The sequence below is a fragment of the Tyto alba genome, unplaced genomic scaffold (assembly GCF_018691265.1).
Source record: "Tyto alba isolate M040663 unplaced genomic scaffold, T.alba_DEE_v4.0 Super-Scaffold_39, whole genome shotgun sequence".
Lineage (NCBI taxonomy): Eukaryota > Metazoa > Chordata > Aves > Strigiformes > Tytonidae > Tyto > Tyto alba.
The window spans coordinates 2,656,184-2,673,503 of record NW_024881314.1 but is presented as its reverse complement, the minus strand read 5'-3'; the positions used below and the strand labels follow the sequence as shown (position 1 = coordinate 2,673,503).

At 41.5% G+C, this 17,320-nt stretch overlaps 1 protein-coding gene across 3 annotated transcripts in view; it reads left to right on the top strand.

Moving 5' to 3' along the window:
- Positions 1–10,191: 10,191 nt before the first annotated feature.
- The window catches only part of KCNJ16 (potassium inwardly rectifying channel subfamily J member 16), a 34,331-nt gene continuing 27,202 nt past the window's right edge, over positions 10,192–17,320 (top strand). The window contains exons 1-2 of one of the 3 annotated variants that reach the window (XM_033002588.2): positions 10,192–10,238; positions 11,180–11,249. The gene's annotated coding sequence lies outside the window, so the exon portion shown is untranslated. Of the gene's footprint in view, positions 10,239–10,704; positions 10,788–11,179; positions 11,250–16,516; positions 16,562–17,320 lie in introns of those variants that run through there. The other 2 variants (XM_033002589.2, XM_033002591.2) reach the window with 2 other exon arrangements.

Below are 17,320 nucleotides of genomic sequence, written 5' to 3'. Positions count from 1 at the left end.
TGTCCATCTCCTGAACCAGTGTCTGAGTGAAGGCACTGCATCTCAAATCAAGGGAAAATATAACACAACCCCTCAAGAGGTTTATCCTCTACATTCTTAATGGGTTTTCTACAAAGACCTGGGGACAAAAATTAATACTGGCAGCATTTTCACTTGCACAACACATCTGATGCTAAGCGATTTAAGGAAGTTAGAACTAATAAATCAAATTCTGTAAAAGCTGAAGAAACAAAAGTTAAAAACATGAATCTTAATCTGAACTATTTGTATCTTTAAACATAGATACAAAGTAACAAATGCAGGTAAAATAGTGCAAGAAAGGAGAAAGGTAGGACAAAGGTTAAAATAATTAAAACATCCTGGTTATTTACTTATGGCCCAAGCAAAGTCTATTGAAGAAAACAGCCTCAGAGGACTTTGGAATAGGCTGCTAAGACATTTGCACATCTTAAATGATTGCTGGATGTAACCAGTGCACTGAGACTGGAGTACAGAATGGGGAATTAAAAATAAGCAACACATTAGCTCAAATGGGAGCATAACAGAGATCTCACAAAGCAATTTTCCATGCAAAGCCCTGAACTCACAAAAACAACAACAAAAAAAGATCAGTCCAAAACAAAACCCAGTCCTCACAAGTGATGTTCAAAACAATGCTTGGCTGGAAAGATGAGCTTGACACCATGTTCCAAATGTGAGCAAACTCCACAGCTGGAGACACTAATCTGAAAATGTTCACTGCATGAACTGATCACTGCAGGGATCAGGAAGAAATGTATTTCCCTGAAGAACAATAACATATTGGCAAGGTGTCCCACAGAAATGTTTCACCTTTTTGAACCAGCGAGTGTTGCTGGTGGCTGGATAACAGACTTGACAGACTGTGAGGTATCATCTGCTGAGGCAGTATCAAGGCAATATTGAAGGTGGTCCAGGAAAAATGTTATTTAACTGAAAGGGCTTTATACATCATCCTGCAGAAATAGCGTACTGGGGCTTCACTAACAAGTAACCCAGAGCTGAGATTCTTACTTGCAACGTTTTGCTCACTATCCTAAGTAAATCACAGCACATGCTTTGCATTTAAGGTGCTTAATTAAAAGCTAGCAGCACGTGGGGGAGCAAGGTAGAGCTCCCTTCTCTGAATTAGCTTGCTTGTACAGAATTGGCTCTCCCTTTCACTAAGAAGCATAATTGCGTGTAAGTTCACAGGGCTGAAGAGCCCACACCAACACAAGTTAAGACTTAAGCTGCTTGCAGAGTGCTTGGATCATCTCTGTGTTTGAGTGAAATGTGGCAGTTGTCAGTGAGGCCCAGGAAAGCACTTAGAAAGCAGCTAATCACAGCTGTCCAGCAGCGGTTTTCACAGAATGATATTACAGTGCCTGAGGTACAAGATTAATTTGCTTCTAAGTATGTTCTTTTTTTTTTTATTATTAGAATCAGCTTAAGGGTTTGCATGGTTTCAGTGATGTTTAATGGGGATTAATTTGAAGTGACGATGTGTTTTCCATTTGTCTGAGAAAGACACGACAGGGAGCAGAGCCCTGGAGATTACTGAGATCTTTGGGTGGTTCTGGGAGACCAAAGGCCGAGCAACTTCAGATTTCAGTGGAGTGTAATAATCCCCTAGAAATGCACAGCCTGGTGTGTTTTATTGTGCAATTAGGGGATGGAAATTGTAGTGCGTTTCTGATCTGTGTATTATTCACAGTGTATCATTAACCCAGGTATGACATGATTGTTAAGCAGTCAGGCAGTACCCGCTGCCTCTGGAGCTACCTACAGAACGATCTCCACTCCTGTTTCCCCTGCTCCGTTAGGATGCAGTACTTCTTACCCCGTTTAACAAGAGTTTAACTATAGAATAGCAAATAATGGAACTGGTAAAGCTTATTCCCTGATTCATGGATAATGAGTTAGGCATTTTGCTCACCTCTGGATATATATACAGTTAATTAGTGGCATAAAAAATTGATAATTTGGGGCTCAAAGAGGCTACACTGTGCATTGTTTTTCTATTCAGTAGAATGTGACATATGATAGACTTAAATCTCTATTTATTAAATGACTTTCCAACATAGGAACATACTATCTTATTTCATATTATTTTAGTTATTCACTTGGTTGCTAAAACATTTTCCTTCACTGCAGAGCACCGCTCTCTGTGTGTTGCTGGAGGTACACGGAGGATGCTCGGCAGCTCAGTGGTTCATCCTGCATCCCTCCTGAAAACCAGCTCCAGACGTCAGCACCCTGAGTGACATCTCAAACACTTCTAGTGTCACACAGACATTACTTCATGACAGGCCTGAATTTTTCTGGAAGACCTTCCCACTGGGGTTGTGTAGCACCTCACTGTCCTGAGAGAAAGGTTTTGTATCTACTGTGCATGCAGCACCCCTGTGATCCTTAATCATCTCTTGGATTTTTGCATTTGGAGAGCCAGATGACTTTATCCGCGGTGTGAGGTACACAATAATATTATTTCCATTGTCTCTTTCCTTCACCCCAACTATTTGCTAGCTGCATTTCTTGGGACAGATTTGAATGTTGTTTGTGACCTTGTGAAAACACAGTCTTCATTATTAAAACCAGGTCATAAATACCCCTGGGCACAATGAAATGCCTCACCTGCAATTCTTCAAATAGTTTCCACTGCTATTAATTGTTTCAGGTGTATGAGGTCTTGCACATGTCTATTCACTAAATAGATATCATCTGGAGGGAGCCGAATATAACATTTTGGCATCAAATAGCCTGTCTATAGAACACCTAGAAGTATTATTTGTGGATTTATCAATGTACCAAATTCTCGATTTCCTGGGATAGCTCATCTGGAGGGAGGAAACCCAGCTTCAAACAGGAAACTGAACTTTTCCAAAGTTCATTGGTGTTGGAGGTCAAGATTTAGTTCAGCTCATTACAGAGACAGATGTTAAATTCAGATTAGGAGTTACATTTTGGGAAAGTTTAAGAGGTTTTGGGATCTGTGGTTTTGGCCTAACCCACTCTTTAATCAAAAATGATATCCCTGGGCAACAGTCTTCAGCTCTCTCATACCTCTCAGAAATATGCATTCAAACATACAGAAGCTATTTCAATCTCAGTGAGGAAACTCGGTCATGCTTATTGCCATAATACAGTTGAATAATCTCCTCCAGTTCACAAGAAAACTGCTTTCCCCACCCACATTTCATTTTTTGCTTCTAATTTTTACAGCCTTGTGGGTGTGTTCTGTTTTGATAAGAAAAACAGTTTGATTATGATTGTCAAGTCAAACACATTTGGTTCCGAAGAAAAATTTAAACGAGGACTTTTCCAGTTTGTCAGCCATGACTTCTACTAAAGTGGTGGTTACTATAAATTCTATGTTATAAATATGCACATTTAGACAGTATTTTGGTTTGGGTTGTTTTTAATTACTTTTATTAGAAACACAATGACAAAAGTGATGTTAAATTTAGAAAAACAGCTTCTGCAAGTCTCTGCAAGAAATTCTTGCACACTCATTCAGTGACATGGGTTTTGGGTTTTGTACCCTCCACTTAAAGGTCTGAAAAACTCCTAATATACCCTGTATATGAAACACGTGTGTATCAAGCTTGGCCTGTAGAAATACTTTGTCAGGTATCCCTGACAAACATGACTGTGTGCTCTCACCTACTGGAATTTTCTGGCCTGGGAAAGCTGCCTGAACTCCTTGCATGGGGAGCCAGGAATTCACTACAAAGAAAGGCACTGAAAGGGGGACTGTTGCAGAAAGGCAGCTTGTGCAGAGGTGGTAGCGCTGCCTCAGTGCTCTGCTGTCCTCCAGTCACCTGCCAGTCAGAGGAAAGTTACTGGGTTGTGCTGTAACCTTGTTTAAAAAAACATAAAACGTTTAGATAACAGTCAATTTACAAGATCATATTACAGTCACAGCTAAAAATCTGATTACCGTGATGTATTATGTAAACAGTATTTATGAATACTAATAAAAATGAATTTAGCTACTAAATGTTACCTCTTCAAAGCAAGTAAATATAATTTGCATTTTTGTATGTAGGTGAACACCACAGTTGGCCGCAGTCATGTGAAACCTGGAACTGACCCCAGGCTTCAGGCCCTCTTTTTCAGTCTAACATTACTCTGTACAGAAAAGGAATTTACTAATACATAGCATTTTCCATCCACTATATATGCCAAAGAATTAGAAAACCAAGTTAAAAGAATGCAGGTGAAAGAAAAAGGAAATATCTCAACAACTATTTGAAAAGAGATGAGAATGTTTAGTTCTTGGTAATATTATACAAAAATAGTATCATCAGAATGAACAGCATTCAGAAGTGATCAACAACAATTATTTTGAGCTGGAGACACTGATTCATGGAAGTAAAATAGTATTGCTAGCTTGCTTGCCTTGTTTTACCAAATGTAACATCAGCATTGGAAAGGAATAACTTAGTGGAGTATATGAAACACAGCTATAGCTAACGGGATGAAGTCAGGGAAGATAACGCCCTAGATAGCAGGGAAAACTTTCTGAAACTGCTTTTTCTTAGGCTGCAACAGTCTGCAAAGAGAAATGATAGAGGCCACATGTTTCAGAACATTTGAAACGAGCTTAACCAAAGCACCAGAAACTGCAGCACAGAGAACAGTCCTGGCTTGGCAGGGGAGCCGACAGGATTAGCAGAGAGGTCTTTCCTAGGGCTGCCGAGGGGCTGTTGTAGGGGTTCAAAGCTATTTTTGTCTTTTACGACAACTGTTTGATGAACAACTCTATTATTTCCCAGTTGTCAATGAATAAGAGGAAAGAGTTTCCTGTGGACTAAAATCTTTCCTCCAAGGTGAAGAATCAATCGGAGACAAATACCAATGTCACATTCCAGCGCTTCACTCCTTATTGTGCTTGGCATGTCGCTTCCTCTGTCCTACACTGCAATTGGTCCATACCAGGACAGAACCAGCCTGTTCTGTCTAATAAAATTTTATTGCGTTGCTTTTCAAAATAACAATTCCTATACTGGCACTTTGAAATCCAGGAAGGCACACAGGCAAGAAAAAACATGCCTACAACTCATTAAGGCTACTAGAATAGTTGCATAAAAGGATCCGACAATGCAACACAGTTTGTTATTCCAGTTTCATTCCACTAATTTTATTTTTTTTTTGGGGGGGGGGGTTGTTTTTTGTTTTTTAAATGAAGAACTATCACCCCAAAATAGATTGTTTCCGTAAGAAGGCACAAAGATTAAATTGGAAATAAAGATCATTAAGTCTTATTATCTGTTCCGTCATGCCAACTTTTTTTTTTTTTTTTTCCAATGACCTTCTCAAATTCTTTTTTTCTGTCAGTTGTGCTCTCTTAAATCCTGCTGGAAAGGAGGGAGAGGATGAAGGGAAGTGGTCAAACCACCATGTTCTCTGGCGTTACAATAATGACAAGCTGACCGTATTCTGAGTTGTCAGTAACTCCTCCACAGATTCAGCTCCTGGAAAAAACACTCTGTCACTGACGGTGTACCATTTGTACTGCGTCTCTTCACTCCTTGACTTCCAGAAAACCTAAAGAAAATCTGTCAGAAGCTGGGCAGGAATTTGCTTTGCCTTAGGGCTCTGGAGCTTCTCATGATGGCTCCCATGTCTGGTTATAGAAGCGAAGAGGTTTCTGAAGAGACTTGGTGGCCTCACGCCGCTGCCCTAACTCTCAGACTGGCAGCCCCTGCCTGGGCACCTGAGAGGGCAAGCCTGTCACCTTAATATTTTATTTCTCTAAAGAGTAGGCCCTACCAGGGGAAAAGTTAAACTTTGAATAACTGAAAGCCTCCAGCTTTTGGCCCCTGCCTGAACTCTGCATCGCCCTGAACACGGGCTGGAGGCGACTCTGCGGCCCGCTCACTAATGGAGGCGACGACGGGGCGCAGATGGCTCCCAGCTGCTACCTCAGGCGCTGCTTTGAAGCCCCGTCAGGCTGTCTGCGGGCTGCTCTGCCTCTCACACACCCTTCGCCTTCGCCGTAGCTATGAACTCTTCCCCTGCCTTTCCCCTCAGCGCTGCCGGAGCCCCCCATTACCCGCCTCCCCTCCCGGGCCCCCACTGCCCTCTTGGAGGAAGCCCACAGGCCCAGCGCCGGCCCCGCCATTTACAGCCGCTCCTCAGGGGATGGCGGCGGGGCCAGTGTCAGGGCAGGCGGGCCTGTGGGGCCGTGGGCAGGGGGTTCAGCGATGAGGAGGGGGTGAGGAGCCTGTTCGGTGAGGAAGGTGAGGTTTAGGGGTGCACGTGGGCCATGTGCTGTCAAGTCAGAGAGTAACAGGATGTCAAACAGGGAATAACTGAATCCCTCCCTGAGGGGGATCCGCGGGTCTGAGGCATGTCTGAGGGACACCGCAGTAGCCTGCGTGGAAAAACATCCACTGATGAAACCTGTGCCCACGGGCAAGCTGTTCCCGGGCTTACTCAGCCTTAAGGGGTCTGGGTCCCCTTCAGAAAGCATTCACTGGCAACAATTATATTTCTCCTTCTGGTGTTCTTGTTACCGTATTTTTTTGTTTGCCTGCCAGGGTTCCCATCACGGCGGGTTCTAGTGCTACCCCTTCAAAAGCACCCAGATTTCCAGTTCAGATACCTACCAGTTGAGGAGAGGGGAATACTGGCCCAGAAACGCCAAAGGGTGTGAGTAAGCTCCAGTAAAACACTGGGACCTACAGCACATGGTACTGTGCATCAGAAGGGTCTGACATTTTATCCTAGAAATGTTGGAAAACGAAGCAAGTAAGTGATTATATTTTCCGGGCTTATCACTTCACTTAAAAATAATAAAAGTCTGCTACATCTTTCTGATGTCCTCCTCTTCTTTCATAGCCTTGAAAGACTGAGGAGAGGTCTGTTTTTGAGAATGGGAAAAAATGTTGCTGAGGTGGTTGCAAATGAACTCTTTAATATGAAAAAAAAAAAAAAAAAGGCTCACATTTCCATTTAATTAATTTCCTCTGTTTGCAGCAAGATAAGTCTATCCTTCTCTTGTTACATCCTGCAACAGTGGAAGTCACAGTCTATAATTTCTTCTGTCCTTCTGCTAGATAAGTAGGAGGGAACCTAACATGTCCTTGGTTCTTGCACAGGTTGATGAGACAGAGTCACTCACATAAAGATAAGACCAGTTGCAGCCTGTATAAGTCCCTTTAGCAACCACCACCCCAGAGGGGCTTGAAAAAAGGGTGGGTCACTGCCAGGCACAGCCCATTACACACACTTAAAGGCTGATGCATAGTTAGTGCACATTGATCCTCGAGGCACAAACTCCTATTTAGGCCATGCATCTCCACAGCATCTGTACTTGCAGGCGGTGACAAACAAGCACCATCAGGCTGGTGGTATCGACTGCCTTTGTACTGTCGCATTCTGTGCACACTTTGTTTGCCTGTCTTATTTTGCTAATGCTGAAAATAATTCCGTTTTAAAAGGGAAAAAATGGAAAAGAAAAGCATAGTGCCATTAAGTCCTAAGAGTGCCATTGAGTCCCTAACTCATTCCCCAGCTGTTTGCTCTGAGGCGCTGGGGAGTTATAAATAGCTGGAAGCAAGAGTTCAGAACAGTGGTATATACATTTTGTAAATGGAGCTCTGAGCAATGTCCTTGTTTCAGGACCAGTGAAGTCAATAATGGCCTAGAATCTACCTCTGTGTGCAGGTTATTATAACACAGAATAATAATAAAAGTGTTCCTGGATTTTCACAAGTTCAAGCCATAAAGAGGAGGGAAATTATATATCTACTCTGCCTTCCAGTCACTTTTTGTAGCTTTTATTGTAACTTTTCTCAGAGGAGAGAAGGAAGAAGCAATGTTGGCCATCTCTGGGTGGAAAAGGAAAGGGGGAAAAAGAGAGACACAAAAGAATTGGGTCTAACTTCAGTTCTGTTGGCATCTTTCAGGCTTAACAGTGCTGCAGTCAGTAGTAATAATCATGTAAGCAAGTCGGTATCTATTCCAGTGTCTTCCAATTATGGACAGCTTTGCAAAGAAAGGAATCTCTGACAAAACCACTGTTGTTTATCATGCACTATTTGCTAGTGCAAGCAAAGTTTCATCATTATTACCAAGGAGCATTGCTGTTAGTCACAGTATCAGAATATTGGAAGCATGCACAGTAGTTAGCAGTAAATGTTAGGTATGTTATGGTCTAGAAAGAAAAAAAGATGTAATGGAGCCTTATGTTGTATGGGACTGTATACAAGGGTTCATGGATACAGATCCTGCTATTCCACTGAGGACTGAAACCAAGATTTGTGTATGTGTGAGTAAAAACAGAAGTTAATTGAAATTTCCCTGTTGGATTGTATTTTTTTTTTTTTTTGAGTGAAGGAGAATCATACCAATTGGCGTCATTTGTTGTTTCTGTACCACAGTTTGCTAGCCATAAAATGGGACTAAGTATTCTTACTAAAGGATGGGATGCACGAAGTTGTGGGACTGCAAGTTATTATGTTAATCAAGAGCTAAATCCCTCCGAGAGAACAGATATTTTTTGAGCCTACCTTGAAGTAGACAACAGATGACATCTTCCATCTGATGGATGACGGATGCTCTGCCATTGTTGCAGCTAACCCCGCCATGCCGCTGTTGAGTGTATTTGACCAGGAGCAGCTGTAAAATGGTCATGGAACTGTTTGAACAGTCAGAGTAATTTCTACAGTAGGCTAAAGCCCCCACTCTTATTGACTTCTAAGGAACTTTTTACTGGTAACTTGGAGGTGCAGATGATGCCAGTGGTAATGAAGTAAGGAAGATAGTCAGTAGAAAAAGAAGGACCATCTGAACAGATCAAGGCTAAAAAGAAATGCGGCATGCTACAATCATTAGGCAGGGCAAACGGTGATTGGTTCAAAGAAGGCAGAGCCAAGGCAAAAAAGACAGTACATATGCAGCTGCTTCAGTTCCAAGTGGTGTGCTTTGCACATGCTACTGAAGCTCCAGCTTGTGTGACAGGAACATTCATCTGCAGGCAAAGGGGATGTTGTATTATCTACTCCAAGATGATCTTGTTTTCATTTTTATCTTGCGTGTGTTGTCATCTCCTGCTTTGTAGTGCTACAGACTTGTCTTTGCTATAAGCATGAGGCTGCGCTCAGCAGTGTGTGGTAATTAAGCCCTTTGAGGGTCATGCATATTTTAATTATTACTTGTTTGATTGTCAAAAGCTTGCCCACATGAGATGCAGTCTTGCATTCCATGTGGGACTGAAATAAGGGTCAACACATTCCTTCAGAACCCCAAATATTAAACAGACATTAATTTGTTTTGAGCTTTGCACATTTTAGATGAGCATAAATCAAGATGTATAATGGTGAAAAAATTTCCTCCATATGTTGGAAAGTTGAACTGAGACACTAAGTGACAAAAAGTGGTGGCTGCAACAGAAAATGATTAAATGATTTGTTTAGCATTTATGTAATGTATGAATGCACCTTGTCTGTGTTAAAGCAAAGTAATGATTGGTTTTCCACCAGCAAGGGCTGTGAATTCTAGCTGTATTCCCTTTTGGGATTCTGAAGTTCTCAGGTTCCGGCTTACACAACAGCAAAGTCTAAATGCAGACCAGTTTTTCATCCATGAAATGGAAGTTAAATAATGCTTGACCGAAGTAGACAAAACAAGAAGATACGTAGACTAACTGGAAACATCAAGATTTGAAAATTACCTGATAGGAAAAGGGAGGGGAGGGGGATCAAAGACGTCCCAGGGAATGAAAAATTCCTTCACAGCGCTTCCTGTTCTCTCTGTTATGCTAACCAAGGTAGGATTAGGTTTCAGCTGCCAAAAGAAATAACATTTGTAGATTTTTTTTGGTCTGGGGAAGTGGGATAGAAAGATTTAAGACAGCTTTTTCCAAACTATTTGCTTTTTGTCAAGCAGTCAAGTCTAGTTATTGTTATTAATTTGTATTACAGAACTACCAAACTGAGACTGGATTTCCATTGTATTAGGTGCTGTAAAAATATCCAGTCAGAGACTGGTCTTACCTCAAAGAGCCCGTGCTCTAAATAGACCAGACAGACAAAGGGCATTTTGCCCTAAGTTGTATAGCTGCTTAGCAGTTGAGCTAGGAATTATACTCATCTCTCCTGAGTCATAGCCTCGTACCTCAGCTACTGGAGTACACTTCTGGAGAACAGAGCTGTCATTAAAAGAAACGAGCCTGCCTTGTATCCAAACACAAGATAGGGTGAGATTGATTCAGCAAAACCAAGATTCATGTGAGTTAGCATAACTGACTCCCATTGATGGCTGGCTGTGTGAGCTGGAGAAACCTCATACCACCTTGCACCAACTCATTCCTCTGTTTAGTCCCTACAGTTTGCTGTTGGTTTGGTTTTCTGTTACAGGTTCATTGCCTATATAAAGTTCAGAAATGGGCAGGGTCTTTCTGAAGGGATTGCATTCTGGTTTGTCCCTGACCTCACATGGTACAGAACCATACCTAGAAATTCAGATGGCGTAGATTATTCTTCAAGCACCTAAATGAACAGCCTGAATGTAATGTTGTGAAAAGTGAAAAGCAGTAGCTAGTACACTTTCAGAAAGGCCCCGAAGCAGCCGAGCTTCTGAGTAGGTATAAAGGCTGTACTCCACCTTTTCCCAGGTATCTGCCTAGCAGGAACTGACACTTAATGCTGCCTGGTCTGTGACTGAGAGAAAAGGAGATTATACTTTTTGTGTAGACTGGAAGTCTTTACCTTAGCCTCATGCTAATATAGAAACAAAAGACTTTCTGTAGAAAAAAATCTGAATAAATAAAATAGAATGTAAGTATAAACTTGAATCTGTTTATTCTAAGGTGGAATATCACTGGGTAATTACAAATCCAATCCCATGTGTAAATATTTCAGGTGCTGTTTGAATTGTCAAGGGCTTTTCTTATGTGGAAGAATTTCCTGCTTCTTGTTTTTTAAATCCTAGCCTAGATATGCACAGGTGACTTCAGCTTCTGCTGAATGTGTCTGAGCTGCAGACAGGGAAGTAGCTGGGCCACCAGCAGATCAGCTGTCACCTATTTCTCAAGATGCCAGCAGTTAAGAAAGCAGACCCTCTGAGTTTGCTCATAAGAACAAACTGGAGTAAATGTTTAACCTGAGTCTTTGAGTCCCCGGCTTGTACCTTTCTTTATTATTAACCCAACCCCTGTTTTTCTTTACAGTTGAACAGCTGCTGGCACACAAGAAACAAAGGACCCTTGAAATAACTTCCTCATGGAGGCATGAGCAAAGGTAAAGTACCTTTTGTGTTGTTTCCATACCTAGACATGAGAAAGCAGTTGCACATTTCTGTGTTCTGCATTTCTGTTAGGGCAGAACAACCTGTCAATAGCAAGCAGTGTTTAATTGTGTCTTTTTAAAACTAAATCACTAGATAGGTCCAGTTAATTCCATCCTAATTGGCCACAAACTGAAAAAGTATCTATATACATAGTGCAAGAGTATGCACGGTGAATTTGTTCAGACATTCATAGTCCCACTGCTGTACACACTGCTTTCAATTACCCTTTTCTTCTCACCAATAGCCTTATGTTTGTAACTGTTGTTTTCCTCTTAATTGTTTTCTGTACTGCTCATGTCTGAAAAGGTCTGCCTCTTCTCCCTGTGGAGAGGCATGACTGCACTATGAAGATCTGAATTTACAACAGTCCTTTCACTAAGCTCACACAAACCATTTGTTTTGCGTTCATCCTGCACCTTTGATTTTTTTTCACAGCTCTTGGGTAAGCTATGAATTCTATAAGAAAGCTTCTTGATGAGGCAGGCACCCATCAGCACAGTACAAAAATGACTAGGACACTTGCCTCATAATTGTTCTGGCTACTATGTCAATACGGTGTGAATGCTTGTTTTAAAATAATGTTAAATATCTGTGTACGCTAGGTGGTGACTCAAAATTGGTTTGCAGGAAGAAGGATTCACTTGCTCAAATCTTTTTTTTGTTTGTTTGTTTGCTGTGACATAAATTTATGTGGAAAATGATATAATTGAACTTTAGACAAAGTAATGCATCAAAGGAAATTTGAGTGAAGATCAAGAGTGGAAGTTAAAGCAAGTACTTAAGGACATTCAAAAAGTAGCTGCTCATTGTTCTGTATAATTACATATTAGATAAATATGGCACATTTTTAGTAGCAATAACATTTTAATAGAAGTGGGGTTTATAGACTTAAGTAAAAGAACTGAATTGTTCCTGTTTCCAGCTGCTCAGAATACCATCTTACTCCATGAGTAACTCCTGTAAGTCAGGTGTGATCCCCATCTAAGCAGACAATGTCTCAGCTCCAGTACGTTCTTTAAGAAGATCCAGGTGCGATCTCCTCTGCGTGTGTGCTGCCTTGGGAGGGTGAGCATGTCCAAAACTACTGAGTACTGCTGGAGAGGAGATTTCTAGAGGCACTGCAGCTACACTGTTTGCACTTTGATTTATATTACAGCAGCATTTGCAACATGGTATGTGCTGCCCTTAGAGTAAAACAGTTCTTTTACATTATCTTCGAGCTGTATTGGTAATCAAAGTATTTGGCCTGTAAATACTTAGGAATCTGTGAGCAAAGGTCTGCAAACACATTATGAAATGTGAAAGTGGCATGATCAATAAGCACTGTGAAGTCATACCATAGTTCCTGAGAAGAAACTATAAATAGCTGTTGGAGAGTAGTTCACACATCTCTGATTCTTGTAAGCCTATTAGATAAGGGAAAAGACTCTGCTATTCTGTGTTTTGATCAGATCCAGCTGTTCAGCTATTTAGCCCTAAAGATCATTGGCACCATAAGCAAGAGATGATGCAGGGATGATAATGTGGCTAACAGATATTTCCAAAACATCTATCACATCTAGCTAGATTCTGTCACTTTACTCCCACTGGAGCATACTGAAATGAATGGCAGTATTGGTGGAATAAAGGAGCATGTATTGGAAGGATGTCAGAATACAGGCCCAAGTGACTATGAAAATTTGAATCATAAGACAGAAGAAGTAAACGAGGAGTTGCATGAATTTCAAGAGACTGACACCTTGGTTAAGAAGTAACTGGGAAGTTGGTTGTGAAGCTTTGAACCTGTTTCTACATTGGCCAAATTCAGGTTTTGCAATTTATTCAGATTAAGAGATAAACAAGCAAAGAAAACACAACAAAACACAAACCCGTTCTCTAAAGGAATGGGAGAATTGGCAAGTTGATAAAGAACCTTGTGTCTGTTCAAAGGTGACCTAGGTCAGCAGAGGATAAATTTGCCTTCTTTTTTGTCAGGAGTTTAATGTTTGTTAAGGGTCCATGGATTTCTCCATTTCCTGAGCATTTTTTTTCCAATCTGGCAATTCTACAAAGCGTATGTTGGACTTTAAACGTATTTGCCTAGATCGTTCTGGGTGCTACGAAATGCAAATAAAGACGCTGGCATCAAAAGGGGATGGAGTGCTTTGAAGATGAAGGGCTTGACAGAGAGCCAAGGAGCCAATGGACCAGTGGGAACTGGAATTCTCATGGGACTTAAAGGACGTTATGCCTGTTGGTGAAAGCAAACACACATCAGAAAGGAACCAGGGGAGATCTTCATTGCTTTCTCCTGGCTAATTGTTTAGGGCAAATAGAGCTGCCTCAATCCAGATTCAGAACTGAAGTGGTTAAAGAAAAAAAGTGGATAAGGAACATACTCGAGAGCTGTTCCAGAGGGGAAGGTGGGAAACCAGAAGTGGCTAAATTCTATATTGCTTGTATTAAAAGCAGATAAACTCCCTGTGCTTGGGTTAACTTTTGGCTCTGCTGGTGTGACAGAGCCAGCAGCAAGAATCCCAGCCCAACGGGAGTCTGAGTCCTGGAGGGTTTTGGTTCGTTGGTTGTTGGGTTTTAGTTTGGTGGTGGTTTTTTTTTTTTTTTTTTTGGTTGGGTTTGGGTTTTTTTGTTGTTGTTGTTGGTTGTTTTCAGTGCAACGCTAAGAACCAGTTCCAAAACCACTTGGGTAATACTAAAGGATAGGATAGGATATGTGGGATGCCACCTTATCATGCTTCAGAATCACACAAACAGAAAGCAGAAAAGCATCATTTTCCAGCACCACTGCCACAACCAGGCTCAGTGGCATTAGACATCTTTAGGGAAAAAAGTGCAAAGCAGTAACTGCTTTTTGTGCCTCGCTGCAGCTCTTAACATGCTTCTCAGCTCCTGTATAACTCCACAGCAAAAGACTTAACTGGCTAGCAGCAATGTGTGGTGTCAAGTGTTAAAATGCAGTGGTAATCATAGAAATAACAGTAATACTAGCCCGTGATGTGATCACAGTTTCTTTTTCAGAATCTAATGATCTTAAAATATATGGAATTATGTTGCTTTTCATTTTTTTAAGTCAGTAAATTCCAAAAGAGGATTTGCCCCATTTCTACAATGTGCTTAAAGACTTACAGCACATGATCAAATGCAGATTTATTAGGGGCATGAAGAGTTGGCATACGGCATTCTCTGCTCGGTGCCTTTTTGTTCTGGTCAAGGATTGTTTTTCATCTTAATCTTTATTTGTGAGACCATATGTGGCCCTGTATTTTCCAGATTTTTTTTTTTTTATTGCACAGGAAACGTCATGAACACTCTTTACTACAAACAGCAAGGAAAACTGGTGTTGTGGATAGGACCTATAAAATATGAATTGGAGAAAATATCACACAAACATCTCTAGCAGGAGGTTTTTCCTTCTTTTTATTGACACGGTCAGTGAGAATACTTCCACTGACTTCAGTGGATGTTAGATCAAATCCCAATGTCTCTCTAACTCTCCCCCTCTGCTGGCAATTCAGTTCTTGCTGTGCTGTCAGAGCTGCATAGGATCTCTGAGCTTTGCAAAAAAAATCTTTTAAGAAGTCATACAGTAGTATCCCTCATTCAAGTCAAAGGATGAAGCACCCAAGAAAACTCTGGTGAGGTGGAAAGGAAGAAATTTAGTAGATGCTAAGGGAGGACAGGTAGTTCTGCAATCTGAACTTTATCTGTTTACTTTTTATGGCAATTGGAACCAAGCACACAGACTGACTGATAACGCCTGGCCAAGAATAGTGTTTCTAGTTCAAACATAAGGAGCAAGCATTCAGTAAGGGCATCTGAGACTTTTACCATACTTCATTTGATAACCCAAATCAGTTTCCACCACTAAACCAACAAAGCATTATATTATTCTTACATTTTGAAACACAAAATAAACAACATCCAAACCAGTGACTGCAGATAAGATTATTTCCCATGCTTTTGAAAGACAATGTGATTTATAGAATATACAACCTTATACATCTTCAAAATGATGCTTTGTAATGTGCAGACAGATTGGATGGCTGTATCTGAAATGTTTGGCTTCTGTGTGTACATCTTGTGAGAGGGGTTTGTCTGACAAGAATATTTTCCTACTCTGGTTTTACAACCCTTCTTGATGCAGATTTTTTTGTATTCTTAATCCGATCTGCACAATTCTTTGCTTTGTTCAGCACAAAGGCATGAAAGTTGCCAAATGTAAATGACAAACTCTATTGGAGGAAGAGAAATCCAGTCCTTTAAGTAAACTTTTCCACCAGTGTTTAGAAATTTTCTCTCAGTAGAAGCAGAAGCATTTCTTTTCAATGTTTCTTCTGGCCAGCTATGAATGTTTTAAATATATAACACAGAAAACTGGGATACTATGGAGGTCCTGATTTTGGACAGAAACTTAAAATTCTCTGTCTTTGATGGAAAAATTTTCACCCAAAAATAAGTGTACCAAATATTTTTGGATTCACAGGAGGCTATTAAATTCCCAATTATTTGCTCAATTCTAAAGACAGCTGTTTCCTTCCTCCAGACCCAACTTGAAGCAATGAGCAAGCATGCAGTGAATTAAGTTTCTTTAGCTGGTAGGCAGATTATTTTGCAATAGCAGAGTATGAAACAGTCTTGGCTGAAAATGAAATTACTAACGTTCAAGATAACAGCAGAGATGTATGTGTTAGACAAATGAAGTTCTGACCGTCCTTAATCCAAATGATAGTTTTATCTAAATTGCCAGATCAGATCCACAGATCGCATGGTTGCTTAGTTTTCTTCTGGCATAGCTCTTTGTACAGAAACATTTTTTGAGAAGAGGAGAAAGTGCAATCAATATTTTACTGGAAATAGTTTGGGTTTGGTTTTTTTTTGAGAAGATTTTGTGTTAACACAAAAGAAAAAAAAAAAAAACACCTTTTATCTATATGCTTTTAGTGCTGATAAAATATCTCAGTAAAACAACATTCAGAAAAAGGATTTGCTTGTTTGGGACTTTGGCACATTTTCAAAATTCAGACACTTTCACCTTGTCTTTTGTTCCTAGCTCAAATTCAGAAAATCCTCTTAGTTTAATTTATTTTCCAGTACAAAATCATATGTAACCTAAAACGAGAGAAAGGCATTTTCTTCTTTTCTTCCCACCTCAGAAGAATGAGATCATCCCGCGGGGTGAGAGAGGGCGAGGGGCGGCAGGTCCCGGCCGCGGGAGGTGGAAGGTCTGAGAAGACGGCGGGCACACGCAGGCTGCCTTTTACAGCTGGTGAGGAGCTCCCTGGGGCGGGGGGGGGGGGGGCCTTGCCGGCTGCCCGTGGCGGTGGGTTCTCAGCCACCCCACTCAAGACCACGGTGTGCTCGTGGACAGACCTCCCCCCCCCCCGCCCCGCGGTGCCGGGGCTCGGCCGCCGCCGGCCGTGGTGCTGAAGGGATAGCGCCCGCCCACGCCCCGCCCACTCCCCGCCCACGGGCACCGCCCCTCTCGCCCTCCCCGGCCCTCTCGGGACCGACCGCTCCCGAGGGTTTCCAGTCCTTTTGCAAAAATGGCAAAGTGCTTCTGCAGCTTCTTTCTGGGAGAAAAGTTGCTCCAAACAGTGTTCCTGCCCCCAAGCTTGCTTGGCTATAGAATCATAGGAGCATTTAGGTTGGAAAAGACCTATAAGATCTTTGAGTCCAACCGTAAACCTAACATGGCCAAGTCCACCCTTAAACCACATCCCTGAGCACCACATCTACACATCTTTTAAATACCTGCAGGGATGGTGACTCAACCCCTTCCCTGGGCAGCCTGTGCTTGACAACTCTTTAAAGGAAGAAGTTTTCCTAATATCCAATCTAAACCTCCCCTGGAACAACTTGAGGCCACTTCCTTTCATCCTATCACTTGTTACTTGGAAAAAGAGACCAGCACACACCTCACTAAAACCTCCTCTCAGGTAGCTGTAGAGAGTGATGGGTTCTCCCCTGAGCCTCCTTTTTTTCCAGACTAAAGAACCCCAGTTCCCCAAGCTGCTCCTCATAAGAC